Below are 17,322 nucleotides of genomic sequence, written 5' to 3' on the forward strand. Positions count from 1 at the left end.
GCGAAATCCCGAGATCGTCGGGATCCGCCCTTATCTCTCGAAGATCTCGAGGAGGATTTTTAAGCCTTCGCGAGGACTCCTTAGGCCCATAGTTCAGCTTTAGGTCAAGTCCCAATGTGGTCGCAGAGTTGGAACTGAATGACACTGTCCTGACCGACAGATCATCATTCACCTCTATTCATCAGGTATGCCGGAAGGACAATGTTTCCTTCATCTGGGCACTAGGATTTCTTGACTTCACCAGAGGCGTCATTTAATTTATGGACGATTTATAACCGAGCTATGGCCGGTCTATGATCATCTTGTAACAGATCTGTGATCGATATATGACCAATCTATAACCGAGCTACGATCAGTCTATGATCGTCTTGTGATTGATTTATAGTTAGTCTATGACTGAACTATGGACAGTCTATGATCGATCTGTGACCAAGCTATGGTCGACCCGTGATCGACATGTGGCTGATTTATAGGCGATCCGTAACCGTCCTTTAGCTGACCTATAAATTAAGTCATCCTTTCAACCACTTGTGTGAGCTCTTCAGGTGTCTTTGCATTTGCATCACCCTTCTCAAAGGTCATCCTCCGTTCAGATGTAGAAGCATTATCTGGTTTGGGTCTTCATTGGCTCAGGCTGGTTCAGTAGAGTTGGTCCATTCTATAAGCCTACTCATGGACTTTAGATTTTTCCCCAACAAAGTTAAACCCTTCTCCTTCGTTTTTCCTCAAATCCACCCGCCTATCTAGCTCTTGGAGAGAGGCTCGACACCTCTCTTGATGCTACACACCCTAGCGGATCAGACCTCAACCCCAGCCAGCCCATCCATAAATAGGCCGATCATATCAACGGTTCGAATCAATGAATAATGGCCCCGCTTGTACAAAGTTCTTGACATTGCTGAATCAAGATCCAGCAGATCATTGTACTATACTCCTATAAAATTTTGAGAGCAGATTTGCTGTGTGGAGCCCATAGAGATGTCCGTGACAAATCCAGTCCATCCATCTGTTTCTTAAGACCACAATAGGACGATATTCTCTAAAAATCAAGCACATCCAAAAATCATGTGAGTATACCATATGAAACTGTGGGGATTGAACGCCTAGCGGTGACAGAAGTATTGTATCAGGATGATATTTCTTCATATAGTTTATCTAAGTGGTATTAATTCTATGAACGGTTTGGATGGCATATAAACATCATGGTCAGCTCCAGGAAGGCGGACGTTGTGTTTCCGTTGTTTTGTTGGTATGGTCCACCTGATTGTTGGGCCTGACTGATTTTTAAAATCTTTTTTTTTTCTTTTTTTAAAATTACGCACACAGACCCCCACACACTCACACCGTAGTGGAATTTCACCACCTATGGGTACTCGAACCCATGACCCAGTGTTAAAACTTGGAGTCAACTCAATTATGGTATTTCAAAATAGATGAAGAGAGTAAATTTGTCACGGACATCTCTGTGGACCCCACAACCCTACTTTCAAAAATTTTGTGTCACAAGCTATTAACTCAAAAGAGGAGTATTCCAGAAAGTGTGTGCTCTGATTTTGAGTATTTTTTTAGATATGATCCACCAATTCTACAGTTTATCATGATGAGCAATTTGACTACAATGGCTCAATACAGTTGCTATTGGACATCCAAGATCATCTAATTAGTGTAATTTTCAGCAAGTGGCCCACCCTCTTAATACACTAGCAGTGAACAAACACATTAACATTGGAGAGTATCCACCCACCAAATCATGTCGTCATGTGAACTTTTAAAATGAAACTCTCTTATTCAAATTTGAGAAAGAGCACACCTCTCTAAGACTTTTGCCATCTCTTCTGTATGGAATAATCCCAAATCGAGTATTGAAAAATCTATTTATGACTTGCAAAAGAAACGAATATGAAATATGAGCGAGCAATGATACGATTTGCATGGATGTGGAATTGGGTCTACACACCATCTGATTGCCAGATGATACAAGTTATATTGAGCTCAATGTTGATATATATTTTTTATTATTTGGACGGATTGGCCCTTTTTTTTTAATGGGCCAAAATTGATGGCTGATTGACCATAATTTGTGAATGGAGTAAAATTGATGGCTGGTTGGCCTTAATTTTTAAATGGGCCACGATCACCATACAGAAGTGGCTGCCCCATGACTCAGTCAAGTCCAATCTAGTTTGAAAATAAGGGCTAACTCAACCAATTCACCACTCAATTCAGAACTGAATGAGTCAGGACAAGTCAGTAGGTCTGGAGTCTGCTAAAAGAAGGTTCACAAGCAATAAAACATGGTACACAAGGCATGGATCTTGCTGTAACTGACATGTCACATTCTTAGAAATCTGATCTGGTGTGACACTGAGTCAGTAATATAAATAAGGGTGACTCAGCTGAGTCAAGACACAGCTTGACTTAGAACTGAATGAATTGGTGAAGTCACTGAGTCTTAAAACACTAAAAGATGGTCCACAGATGATAAATCCAGCCAAGACTACACGTGGATATTTTTACCCCTGCAATTAGTCTACTAGAGAATTTAAAAACCTTGCTTATATTTGATGCGTGTCCCTTCAATTATGGGTATTTTAGTCATTTTCATTCTTTTTCTTGAGAGTAGACTGCACCCATCTGTTCTCTTGCGCACACAAATTCTGTCCAACACAAAAGTACATGGGCCCACAATGACGTCTATGTTAAATCCATCCTGTTCATCAGTTGTAGTATCTCATATTAAGATGTGAGCTAAAAACCTAGGCAAATTGCCTACTGTTGAAACTACTTTAGCTGTTCTCTTTTTCTCTATTTGTGTGTGGCCCGCAGTAATAGCACCATCTCCCTCCAATCTCTCTTGACCTTCCTCTCTCTATGTAAAGCTGTACAAGAACCTAAGTTAGCATGGTTAGCTTGCTCGACTCGACTTGAAAAAGTTTGATTCAACTCGGTTCGAAACCGAGTTCAAGCCAAGTCGAGCTGATATTTTGAGCTCGAAAAAATTTTGAGCCAAGATCGAGCATGCCTGAGCTGGACTCAACTCGGATCGAACCTCGACTTGAATCGACTAGGTGGTTCGGTTATTTTGGTGTTTGACGAAATGACTCAATGAAGTGCTATTTCGTGCGCATACATTCTCCGCAGGATTGACAAATGGTGAGGAAGGAATGGATATGAAACAAATCACTACCAAAAAAATATAATAATAATAATAATAACTTCACATTATAAAACTGCCCTCAAATCATGATTTTGATGTTGCCCGCCCAGTGTTTGATGAAATTTATGTATGCTGCTGTTACTGTTTTTCATTCTGTGAAAAATTAAAAATGCGATGTAGGTGTTTGAGAAAATGCCTCATTGAACTCAGGTCAAACTCACCCGAGCTGTTGACCAGACTGAGTCGAGTTGGCCAATCAGGCTCGAGGACCGAGTCAAGTCGAGTTTGAGCTAGGATTAGCTACTGGCCGAGCCGAGTCGAGTCGAGTTTGAGCTGGGACTAGCTACTGGCCAAGCCGAGCTGTGCCAAGCTCGACTCGGTTTGACTCGTGCACAGCTCTATCTCTATGTGTGCCACACAACCCCTTAATACAAATGGGGTGAAATGCTAAGGGGATTCAGGTGAGAAGAGATTGAAGTTGCAAGCTGCGTATATATGCAAATGTGGTAGGTGAAGCATCCATGCCAATTGGGAGGTGGGTCCCACCACAAACATTCCTCATGAAATTAGTTAGGTCCACAATCATAGGTGTGTGTGAAAACATGGAGAATTAATGAAAATAATACGGATGGTTGAGCTTGAATTTTGGACCAAGATAAGACCTGACAAACGGCCAGAATCTCCCAAGTGCTAACTTATCATGTGGAACCATAGTTCCCTGTGAGCATGCCACTGGTGTAGGATATCTGTATCATACAAATGGTAGTTAGAAAACATTCAGTGTTTAAATGAAAAAAAATTACTTTTTAAAAAACAAAAAAAAAAAATCAGCCGCAAAAGTTTATTATATATAGTTTAAAACTTCTCATTAAACGCAGTAAGTCATTTCTTTTTAAAAATTTTGCTGAATTTTGATCGAAATATTTCTGCCAACTTTCAAAAATGATAAAATTACACTTTAGATAGAGTGACGTTGCTTCTCATTGGACGTTCAATGACTCATCTCAACGGGAAAGTTCATGCGCAAGGATGCTAGACGGGCCTACTGTGATGTTTGTGAGAAATCTACCTTGTCTATCCATTTTACTAGCTCATTTTAAGACATGCGGCCGAAGATAAGGTGCATCTAGAACTCAAGTGGCTAGCATGAGTGGAAAAAGTGGGGATTTAGTTACTACTGTCAAAACATTTTTATAGTCACAAAAGTTCCGTACCAGGCTAAGTTTTTTGTGTTTTCACTTCATCCCAGTAGGAATGACCTTATAAAAGGTTTAAGTGGCATATAAACATCAAGGTGCAGCCTGGGAAGTTTTCAACGGTAAGAAACTCTTTCCCTAGGTTTTCCTCAAGTATGGCTTGCTTGGGCTTTGGATCCACCTCACTTTCAGCACATGTACTAAAATAATCTTGCGAAATGGATGGATAGAATAATCTTGTGAAATGGATGGATAGGTTGAATTTCTCATAAACATCATAGTAGGCCAACCTAGCATTCAAGCACAAGAACTTTCTATGAAACTACCTTTCAAGTTTTTGTAAATGCCAAAATCATGGTAAAAACGAATAAAATCAACTTCTCACTAGTAAAATTCATCACTTTTATTTTCTCACCTAATTTGAAAGTTTCTTTTTCACAATTTTCTTCAATTGGATTGTTGAAAGTTTTTTTTTTTTTTCCTACACACACACATACCCCCACACACTCATGCCATAGTGGAATTTCACCACCTATGGGTACTCAAACCCTTGACCAGGTGTTGAAACTCCTAAGAGTCTCCTACCGGATTGTTTGGATTAACTTATTGCCACAGAAAGCTAAGTGGGGCCCACCAAGATGTTTATGAGAATCCACATTTTTTATCTGTCTTTCCAGTCATGTGTTAGGACATGGGCCATGGGCACAATATGAGGCAGATCCAAAACTAAGTGCAGCATGACAGAAAAAAAAAAAATGTATAAGGAAATGCCCACAGTTGAGACTTCCCTGGGTCCACCATGATGTTTATATATCATCCATACCATTCATATGGTTATGTCTACTTTGATGAACTGAAAATTATATATATATATATATATATATATATATATATATTAGCCTAATCCAAAACTTATGGGCCCCACAAATGTTTCAATGGTGCACTTTCAATCCTTACTGTTTCAAGTCATGTAGTCCACTTGAGCCTTATTTTTGGACCCATCTCTTAAACCTGATCCACCAAAATGGATGGACAGAGTAGATATCTGGTAAACATCATGGTGGACCACCTTTCCTACCGCAAGTTCCTGCACCTTGGGGTACCAATGTAGGTGCGGGTCAGTGTTTCACACCTCTCACCTATTTTGCCAACTCTATTTAGGGCATGATACCAAAAATGAGGCAAATCCAAATATCAAGGAAACAATGTGATGTAGAGCGGGTCAGGGTCAGTGTTTCACACCTCTCACCTATTTTGCCAACTCTATTTAGGGCATGATACCAAAAATGAGGCAAATCTAAATATCAAGGAAACAATGTGATGTAGAGCGGGTCACGGACACTTTCATGACCAAGATGGACTAGAGAAGACCTGATCAAAGGAGGAAGTCATCAAGACCGTCAGAACCTTAAAACAAGCATATCTCACAAACCGGAATGAGTTACTAGATGTGCCATATATGATTTTGGGGTAGGACGAGCTACTTTAGCCAACCAACTAGGCTATGCCGGGTTCCCCATGCCGAATTTGTGAGATTCCATCAGATCGACGGTCGAATTCCATGTTTATTTCCATTTTTACTATAAATAGTAAGTTTTAATTTGATTGTAACTCTTCATCCATTGGGCTTTAGGAGTTGTGTCCAACATGAAAAGTTCTTAGAATAATTAGGAGAATAATGTGGTTAAGCCAAAAAGGATACTTACTAGAAAAAGTAAATTTACTATTTATAGTAAGTTACGAATTTCTAGGAGTTTTAGTTTTAGTTTGCTTCTGATTTCTCTTCTATTACTTGGTATCCCTATTTAAAGGGTTGTGAACTTGTTTATTTCATGAATGAATTAAAGTTTGAATTTATTAAAATTTATTTTTATTTTTTTTACTTTCTTTCCTCGTGGATTCGAGAAGTCTCTGTGAGGAGTCCAGAGAAGCTCCGTGGATTTAGAGTAATTATCCTTGAGGAAGACGGTGATCGACCTCATTACGTTCATCTCTACGTCAATTGGTATCAGAGTGAGGACTCTCCTCGAGCCGATGGCAAACAACGAAGGTATGAACAAAAATCATATAGATGGCGATCTAGGAATTCGTTATCTTTCGGAAAGAATGAAATCTTTCCACCAGGAGAGTCAGTTGACCATGCAAGAACTGCAGGCAACCCTCACCCATATTACGGATGCGCTAATTCCACCCCAATCTCAAAGTAATGCTCAACTGCCTGTGTCGCTATATGACACAACCCTGATTTTTGCAAACCACCATCAGATGATGGCAAATTGCAGGCCACCACTTTGATCATTAGGAAACCGTTATACATGCCAAAGATAGAAATAGAATTACAGCGAGACAACATCTTTCGAACGAGGTGCACTATAAGCCAAAAAGTCTATAATGTGATCATCGATTTAAGGAGCAGTGAGAATCTTATGTCGAAAATAATGGTGGAAAAGCTGCAACCGAAAATAGAAAAGTATCCATCTCCATACACAATTAGATGGATCAAGGAGGTCAACAAAATAGAGGTAACCAAACAATGTACTGTCTCGTTTTCAATTGGTAAAAATTATAATGATCAAGTACTTTATGACATAGTCGACATGGAAGTTTGTCATATATTACTTGGTCGACTATGGCAAAATAATATTAATGCTATTGATACGCATAGAGGTCAGGATAACATATTAAAATTTACTAAAGATGGTAGAAAGATTGGCCTCATCTCTACGAGAATGGAGAACCAACCTAAGACTTCTAAAGTTGAGGAACAGTCTCTCACAACTGTACAGGCTTTTGTTAAACAATCTGAGAAAACAAGAGATATATATATATGCATTAGTTAAAAAGAAAGAATATATGGAGCCTGTGATCACCCCAAGAGATTTGAAACTAGTATTGCAGGAGTTCAAGGCGATTGTGCTCGATGAACTCCCTAATGAATTACCTCCCATACGAGATATACAAAACCACATTGATCTTGTCACTGGGATAAGTCTGCCTAATTGCCTACATTATTAGAAGGAATGTGAGATATTGAAGGTAGGAGTGAAGGATCTGATCGATACTAATCAAGTCAAGGAAAGCAAGAGTACATGTATTGTGACAGCTTAAGAGCCTAATGCCAAGTATCACGAACCAAGTCCCTTGAGTAACTCGAGGATGAGTTTTTTCCAAGCAGAGGGGTCTGATGTAGAATGTGTCACAGATACATTCGTAGCATGGTTGGACCAAAAGAAGGTGGACTGTAAATTGATCATAACTTTTGATCCGGGTATCGTTACGGCGCACAAGACAGAATATCATGAACCGAAGCAACACGAGAACTCAAGGAAGGGTTCTTTTGAAGTGGAGGGGAGTGATGTAGAGTGGGTCATAGACACTTTCATGACCAAGATGGACCAGAGAAGACCCGATCAAAGGAGGAAGTCATCAAGACCGTCAGAACCTTAAAATAGGCATATCTCGCAAACCGGAACGAGAAACTCGACGTACCATATATGATTTTGTGGTAGGACGAGCTACTTTAGCCAACCAACCCGGATGTTCCGGGTTGCCCACACTGAATTTGTGAGATTTCATCAGATCGACGGTCGAATTCCATGTTTATTTCCGTTTTTACTATAAATAGTAAGTTTTAGTTTAATTAAAACTCTTCATCTGTTGGGCTTTAAGAGTTATGTCCAGCATGAAAAGCACTTAGAATAATTAGGAGAATAATGTGATTGAGCCACATAGGAAACTTATTATAAAAATTAAATTACTATTTATAGTAAGTTATGAATATCTAGGAGTTTTAGTTTTAGTTTGCTTCTGATTTCTCTTCTATTGCTTAGTATTCCTATTTAAAGGATTGTGAACTCATTTATTTCATGAATCAATTAAATTTCAAATTTATTAAAATTTATTTCTATTTTCTTGCTTTCTTTCCCCGTGGATTCGAGAAGTCTCTATGAGGAGTCCAGAGAAGCTTGATGGATTCAGAGTAATTATGCTTGAGGAAGACGGTGATCAACCTTATCACGTTCATCTCTATGTCACAATGGTGATTGAATGCCCACAGTTTAAAACTTCTTTAGGGTCACAAAAGTTTTTGATCAAGCTGAAATTTTTATTTTCCATTCACAAAGGTCTATGTGACCTAACCTATAGGTTGGATGGAAACTAAACATTACAATAGGCCTAATAAATTTTTTAATGGTCAACTTTCAATCACCACTCGCATGAAAGGAAAAAGAGGGGATTCAGTGACTACCGTCAGAACATTTTTATAGTCACAAAAGTTTCATACGAGGCTAAGTTTTTTTGTGTTTTCACTTCATCCTAGTAGGAATGACCTTATAAAAGGTTGAAGTGGCATATGAACATCAAGGTGCAGCCTGAGAAGGTTTCAATGGTAAGAAACTCTTTCCCTAGGTTTTTCTCTAGTATGGCCTACTTAGGCTTTGGATCCACCTTATTTTTAGTGGCATGTACTAAGATAATCTCGTAAAATGGATGGACAGGTTGAATTTCTCATAAACATCATAGCAGGCCAACCTAGCATTCAAGCACACGAACTTTCTACGAAACTACCTTTCAAGTTTTTGTAAATACCAAAATCATTGTAAAAGTGAATAAAATCAACTTCTCACTAGTAAAATTTATCACTTTTATTTTCTCACCTAATTTGAAAGTTTCTTTTTCACAATTTTCTCCAATTGGATTGTTGAAAGTTTTTTTTTCACACGCACACATACCCACACACACTCACGCCATAGTGGAATTTCGCCACCTATGGAGGTGTTGAAACTCCTAAGAGTCTCCTACTGGGATTGTTTGGATTAACTTATTGCCACGGAAAGCTAAGTGGGGTGTTGGGTTTTTTCAAAATAAGAAGAAAAGAAAATTGGAAAAGAAGGGTTATGGCTTTGGTGATTGTTGGTGTGAATGGTGATGCCTCTTGGTAAAGGGAGCATCTTTTGAATTTGAAATGGAGGGATGCTATTGTTGGAAAGACACCACCATTGATGAAAAGACACCATGGAAGAAGATGTCTTTTCATGAAAGGGCCTTAAGCATCTCTTGTGATTCTATATAAACTTATCTTTGGGTCAATCCAAATTCACAATTTTCCAACAATCTCTTCTCCATCTATTTCTTCTTCTCCATTTTTGTTTTTGGATGTTCTTTGTAAAAATACTGTTTTCAGGCGCTAAACTGCAAATATTTTTTCAAGCAGTAAATTGCAAACAGTTTTCAGGGGGTAAATTATAACAACACAGAAGTCAGGCTTGTACGTTGTAAAAGTGTGTTCGGGGTGTGATTTTTCAGTTTTGCAGGCCGAAACTCACATTTCTCCGGTCTTGGAGAAGAGGCTTATTGTATCCTGGAGGTGGATTTGCTGTAACCCTTTTACAAATTGATTTAATCACAAGTAGGGTGCGAATATCACCTTAAAGATAGCGACATCGTAGCGCGCCTTAAGCCTATCTTTAAGTGATTCATTTTCTATTTTTCTTCCTCAACAATAACAATTTTAAGATGATATTATGGCCTCTTCTATGGGTCATCCTGACTTTGTTCAAATTACGCCGTTCGATGGCTCAAATTTTCTTCGATGGCAATCGAGGGTCCATTTCTTCCTCACATCATTTAAGTTGGATCACATGCTCACTCAAGATCCTCCTTTACCACCATCTGACAATGATACGCTAGAACAAGTTCAAAAAAGACAAAGTTGGGAGCGTAATGACTACCTATGCAAAGGTCATATCTTCAATGCTCTTTCTGATTCGTTATACGTTGTTTACTGTCAAAAGAAGATTGCTAAGGATTTGTGACAGGCGTTGCTCACCAAATACACATCAGAGGACGAAGGCAACAAAAAATTCCTTGTAAGTAAGTTTTTAGGATTCAAAATGTTAGATGAAAAATATGTCCTTAATCAAGTACATAAGTTACAGGTCATCATCCAACAAATTATTGCCAATGGCACTAATCTCGACGAATCCTTCCAAGTATCCACCATTATTGCTAAACTTCCACCTAAATGGAAGGATACTAGAAAATCATTGAAACCGAAAAAAGAGAAAATGTCCTTAGAGGACCTCCTAATGTTTCTTCGAATAGAAGAAGAATATAGGCTCCGTGACAAAAAGGAAGAACAACAAGAGGCCCTAAGTAATGCTAATGTAGTCGAGAATAATGTGAATCAGGAATTAGAGAAGCTACCTTTCAAGAAAGAAGATAAGTTTAAATCTAATAATCAAGGGTTTAAAAAAAAAAACACATCCAAGAAGGGTCCATGCTTCTTTTGCAAAATCTCTGGTCACTTTAAGAAAGACTGCCAAAAATACATAACGAAAATATAAGAAAAGAAACGGCAAGTCAATATGACAGAAGACATGAATCTAGCAACTGTCGTCTCTGAAGTTCATATGGTGAATGAGGATGTTGAATGGTGGGTAGATTCTGGCGTTACCAGACATGTTTGTAAAAATTATAACATGTTCAACTCCTACGAATTAGTGGGGGATAATAAAAAACTATATATGGGGAATGCCTCCACATGCAAGGTTGTAGGAAGAGGGAAGGTACATCTTAATCTAACTTCTAGAAAAGTCCTTACTCTAAACGATTTTCTGCATGTACTGGATATTAGGAGAAATCTTATATCAACTAGTCTACTGACTAAGTTTGGATTAAGACTCCTATTTAAATCCGATAAATTGATTGTGTCTAAAAATGGGGTATATGTAGGGAAGGGCTATGTATCCAATGGAATGTTCAAATTAAATCTTATGAATGAAAATTCTTCTTTCGTTTATATGCGTGATTCACATGATGTTTGGCATGTTAGATTAGGACATATTAGTTATCGTATAATGGATAATATGTCTAATCTTAATCTAATTCCTAAGTATATAAAATCTAATGACAAATGTAGTATTTTTGTACAATCTAAAATAACTAGAAAACTGTTTCTGAGGGTGGAACGAGAATCGCAACTCCTAGACCTAGTTCATAGTGACATATGTGAAATGAATGGTTTAATAACAAGAGAGAGAAAGAGGTACTTCATAACCTTTATAGATGATTTCTCCCGTTATACCTTAGTATACCTATTGAAGAATAAAGATGATGCACTACTAAAATTCAAGATATACAAGGCAGAAATTGAGAACCAATTAGACCGAAAGATTAAAATTCTAAGGTTAGAAAGGGGTGGAGAATATCTATCCTTAAAATTCTTGAAGTTTTGTAAAACTCATGATATAATTCACCAAATTACAGTTCCCTATTCACCCCAACAAAAAGGGATAGCTGTAACGTCCTGTCCAACCTGAACAGTGTCATGAGTCGTCCACGTAGGATTTGTCATAGGGCCGTTCATTTAAACTACTCGTGGTGGGGTACCACCAGTAAATTAACCTAGGATTAACCCATTAGAGTAAACCAGTCTGGTCATGATCGGACCAAGTGCGGGCCGTCAAGCCAGATAGTCGTTTGCACGTATTTAGGGAACCGAATATCTCACTGGGCTTGTGGTCCATCGCAGACCACGGACTCAGTGGACACCTAGAAATTAATCATTCATGCCGTTCCAGCGGCACTTGTCAACCGCAACTCACCCAAGGCCAGAATTGAAATCTGGCACTTATAAATAAAAACTAAGATCCCAGGCATTCTAGCCGTTGGACCTCTTTTACATTTATAGTGAAGGTCTAATGTATTTTTCTAGGCCCGTCTACAAAATCTGGGACCCGATCGTGGAACAATGACCGTTAATCGCAAATCGGACCCGTACAATCAAACCCCACATATGATCATTTTCAAATTTTGCATAGCGCTTCATTGGGCCATGGATCACATATTCCATAAGTTTCATGGCCAGAGGGCTACCAGAACCACCCCAACAACCAGAATGGGCTCGTAGGGCCATTTAAAGATTGGAGCTGTGTGATAAAACTCCGTATCCGATTGCCTTCAATTTTTGCATGGCCCCCCATCGGGCCATGAGACACTTACACACCAAATTTAGTGGCTGAGGGGGTGATAGGGCCACCCCAAAGCAAATAGGGAGTCCTAGAAGGCCATTATGGGAATTTGTGAAAATTAAAGGCCAAAGGACCCAAGTCTAGGGAATAAAGCCCTAAGGCCCTTTTTCTCGTAACTCCCCCATTACTCCAATAACCTAAGGGAGGGAGAGAGCAAAGAGAGTAAAGAGAGAAAGAGAGAGTGAATAAGAGTGAAGGTGGATCATAGCTCTAGTGGGGCCCAAAGGAGACCGATTCTTGCAACTCCTCACCTCTTCTTCAACAAATCCTTCACCCATGACCGAAAGAACCCCTCTCCACCAATTGAGTAGGTAAAACCCTCATCTCTTAGAAACCCCTTTCGTTGAGTGAGGATTTGCATGAAATCCTAACATGCAAATGCATTTCCTCAGGATTCCGGCCGATCGACACCAAACTCGATGCTTCAAGGTCGTTTTCCAAGTCTTCAATGATCCATAGGTGCGGACTATTATCCTAAGGTGGCTTAGCACTAATTTTAGTATGAGTCTAATAATTTTAATTGCTTGGATGATGTATTTGGAGGATCTAGAGAAAATCTAGGAAAGACCTTACCTTGATCTTGTCAATCAACATGGAATAATTAGGGAATGTTCATTGTTGCTCACATGATTGGGTATGAATTGTTGATTGCATGTCCATGTCTTGTTTGATTCGTATATCCTCTCACTCGACATAGAATAGTTATGGAACGTTTGTTGTCTCTCACATGATTAGGCATAAATGTGATGTTTGCATGTTCATGACTTGTTGATTCGTGTAAGATGTTTCAGTATAGCATGTATGATTCATTAACACTTGTGCATTTTGTTCCTATGACATATATATGAAATGCTTAGTTTCCTCACTAACCGACACAACACATATGCACCGTTATTTCATAACATTGATAGCTTTGCTTGGTAGAAAAATTTGAGTTTTATGTTGAGAAGTATGAATGCATGACATTGCATATGATAGTTGATAACCCTGATTGTTGGCATGTTACGAATTACCACCAGGACCCTTGGGTTGGTCAGGAATATGAGGAGGGTAAAGATAGTCTCAACAGTAGGACTATCCTGAGGCTAAACCCGTAGATTTGGGCAGATGCGTGTGGGCGATAGTAGTTAGACTGCATGGGTTGCTTGTACCCGATGTCGTCCATCACGTGTTCGCGTGAACTCGTGTGGTCTAACCTACTTACTGACTAACTTGTTTGCTAACCCTGTCTGCTTACACAAGTATGGAACCTGGAACACCCTTCAACCGTTGTAGCCCATTGATAACCAATTGAGGTCAATCAACCGACTCATGAGCCGGACATAGTGGAATGGGAGACTGTGCCCGAGCTGTCGGCCGACGCTGGGGTGACGAGCTTCCCCATAGAGACGGCAAGCGATCCCTTTTCTTAACACTCACCATGTGCTTAAAGTTAGGGATGGGGAACCCAACAGGATCAAGGATCGCGGAGCCCTGACCTCGCACGTTGAGGGGCCTAGGCATCGCAACCAGTTGAGGGCATTGATACGTGAGGTGTATCAATCTCCCCAACCTGCTGAATGAATGGAATTAACTAAAAACTCAACTAACATTATCATCGCATCGCACTAGCTAAGTTGGCGACTCGGCAGTCGAGGTTGCAATGAGGGAGTATTGTTCATATACGATCGTTAGACGAAGTCGCTCGAGGGAGTGTTGCTGCGAGGTCATGCATTATGTCATTTATCATGCACCTGCATTAATAAGATTAGTTAGGTGTTTGTGAATGTTTGCCTTTCATTAAATTCATAATATAATTGATGTTTGTTACAACTTAAGAATAATAGCACCCACTAAGTTGATCACTCGCTCCCACTCTAGGACGGTGTTTTAAAATACCAACCAGACTCTCCCGTAGATGCAGGTGATGTAGAGTATGAGGAGCCTAGCGGTACAGGTTTTGATGAGGAGGATGAGTTGTCTTACTTCCAGCTGATGGGCAGTTCTCTATCGGCTTAGTAGATGGGATGTTAGATCGTTGAGTAGTGGACTCAGCCCTTTTCTTTTGGACATGACATTCTTTTGTGATTTTGTTGGTCAACGCCTTGTGCGACTCATATATATATATATATATATATATATATATATATATATATATATATATATACATATATATATTCTTTTGGACTTGCATATATTTTATCTCTGTCATTTCAGTAGACTAGTTGTAATTATGTTTCATGTTCTAAGAAATTTTATGCTACCCATTTAAACCTGATTAAACGTAAATTAGTAAAAATCAACATAAGTGATACTCGGAAACTTGAGAGTCGAGTGTATGCACGACCCCCAATTTTCAGGACGTTACAAGTTGGTATCAAAGCAATGGTTTGAAATTAATTGGGTCATGGGTCATGAACTCACTAACGCATCCGCTGACTTAGGAAAGGACGTAATAGCGATACTAAAACATTAGGAACTACCCTAGACGCCTGAATAGTCAAATCTTAGAAGGAAGGTAAGACTTCCAACGAGTTAGAATCGAGGAGCGAGAGAGTGTAGCATCGCTAGGAATCGAGTCCGAGAGTCTTGTCGTATATCGGCCCATTCATAGGAACATGCCGGGAACCAAAAGAATTAATGATCGAAGCCAACATCTAAGTTCGAGTGAGCTAGTTCCGGGCCGAACATGATAGTTTCGACCCATTCGGGGATAGAAACTTAGGGGTGGACGAGAAGTTACCGAAATTGGTGAAACGATAGAAAAGTGGGATTTTATCTCCTAACCGGGAGGAATCTCATGAAACAAATAGCCCATTGCGTAAACCGGCTTCTCCTACCCCAAATTCATGTATGGCACGTCCCTAAGGGCCTTACCGGCCCCTGAGAAATCACCAGAGAAGTGGATCTCGCCTGGGGAATAACTAGCGGGCGCTGACCACGCCCGACCAAGTCCGAGCAAGCGCAGCCCGCTCCTAACTGTCCAGCGCCTCGGCGCCACCATGCCCGAGCGGGCGCTGCCCCTGCCCAACCTCCAGCACGCCGGCCCCATCGTGCCCAGCTAGCGTTGCCCCCGCCTGAGCTCCAGTGCGCCGGCACCACCACGCCCAGCCAGCACAGCCCCTGTTGGATGTTCAAGTGGGGTTTCCCCCTTCTCTTTCAATGTTCACACAAGTGGGGTCTCTCTCTCTTGCAAATTTAAAGGCACAAACACCCTATTTCTTACCCCACAATACCCTCCACTACTCCTAAACCTTAGAGAAAACTCTCTCCTTCTCCAAGTCTCAAATCCATTTTCAAGGAACCCATCCAAGAGTATTACACTTCCATCATTTCTCTCCTTCTTCTCCAAAGCTAGATCTTATTAAAAAAAAAAAAAGAAGAAGAAGAAGAAGAAGAAAAACCCATCCTTTTTTCTTCATATCCAACCCACATTTCCCATCTCCTAAATCCACCTCACAACCCTCTTAACAATCCATCTTGCATTTCCCAAAACCCACTTACTAAAACCCCATTCCATTCTCTCATTCACTCCAAACTCCATTCCCAAATCCCTTTCTTCATCAAACCCACTCTCAATACCTTCCTCTCCAACTAACTCATCTCAAACCCCATCCTCCAAATTCCACTTCCATCCACAAAACCCATTCACCAAAACTCATTCATAAAACTCAACCTCAACCCTCCTTCTCAAATCCCATTTTCAAACCCATTCCAAATCTTTCTCAAATCTCCTTGCCTCTACTCATTTCTAAATCATTCCTCAACTCCCATTCATCAAATCCATCTTTCTTAAACCCATCCAAAATCCCTTCCCAAATCCCACATAAACTCCCCTCCTATTACCTCAACTTCTTTCTCCAACCTCATGGGGAAGAAGAGACCGACTCCCGCTGAGCCGGGATCGAGCTGAGAAAGGTGAAGCAAGCAAAGAGCCGATCCAAAGGGGAAGGTGGTCTCAGAAGTCCGATCCAAGCGCAAAAACGATTCTTAAAGGGCTCCTACGATTCAAGCCTCCCAACCGCCCGTTGAAGATATGGAAAATTTCTGCGTACGCAACGTCACCTTCGAAGCCTCCATGGAGGAGCATCTGTTCGATGAGTACGCCCTACTCGGTCGGCTTATGGGAAAGGAATGGGGTCCAATATTCTATGGAGATTCCCAAGCAGATGAAGGACAAGCTAGGGCTTTCTACGTGCGGATCAGAAACCCTCAATTCAAGACCCTAGGCTTTGATGTCATAGTGGGTGGCAAGAGGTTCCAATTTGGGGTGGAGGATATTGCCGACGTACTGGGAGTGCCATGAGGCGACAAACAGATTGATGAAGGAAATCTAGATACAAGTCGAGCCCGCGATGAGCGGACGGGCTTTTTGTGTGGAGGGGTTGAGGGGAGCGAGGGCAAGGTTTGAGCTCGACCAACTTGACCCCAGAGTGCTGAGTACTTCACTGCATTTGCACCCATAACATGTACCCGAGACTAATAAACCGCACCGAGTGCTCCCACTATATGGTAGAGTTTTTATATCAGGTGGGACAGGGACCAGACGTGTGCCTCCCTAGTGTAGTGCTCCACCAAATTGTGTGGGCCGCAAGAGCGACGAGGAAGAGTGCATGCCTTCCATTTGGTCGCTTGGTCTGTCGATTGGCCCAACAATACAGAGTGGGCGAATCAGATGAAAATCCTGTACCGACACAGATATTGGGCGATGATATAATAAACAAGATGAGAATAAGCCCTAAGCAACGACAAGCCCACAACTACCAATATGGAGACCCTGACGAAGAAGACAAGGAAAGCGATGGAAGTGACGAGGAAGAAAATGAGGATGAAGATGAAGCTGAAGAGGCGGATAGAGCTGAGGAAATTGAAGCAGTCAGTAGGGAGCCACTTACCATCCTAAATATACGCGAGCGCTTGGATGCGCTCAAGGCGAGGTAGCAGAGATCAAGGAGAA

Source organism: Magnolia sinica, chromosome 5, assembly GCF_029962835.1.
Source record: "Magnolia sinica isolate HGM2019 chromosome 5, MsV1, whole genome shotgun sequence".
Taxonomy (NCBI): Eukaryota; Viridiplantae; Streptophyta; class Magnoliopsida; order Magnoliales; family Magnoliaceae; genus Magnolia; species Magnolia sinica.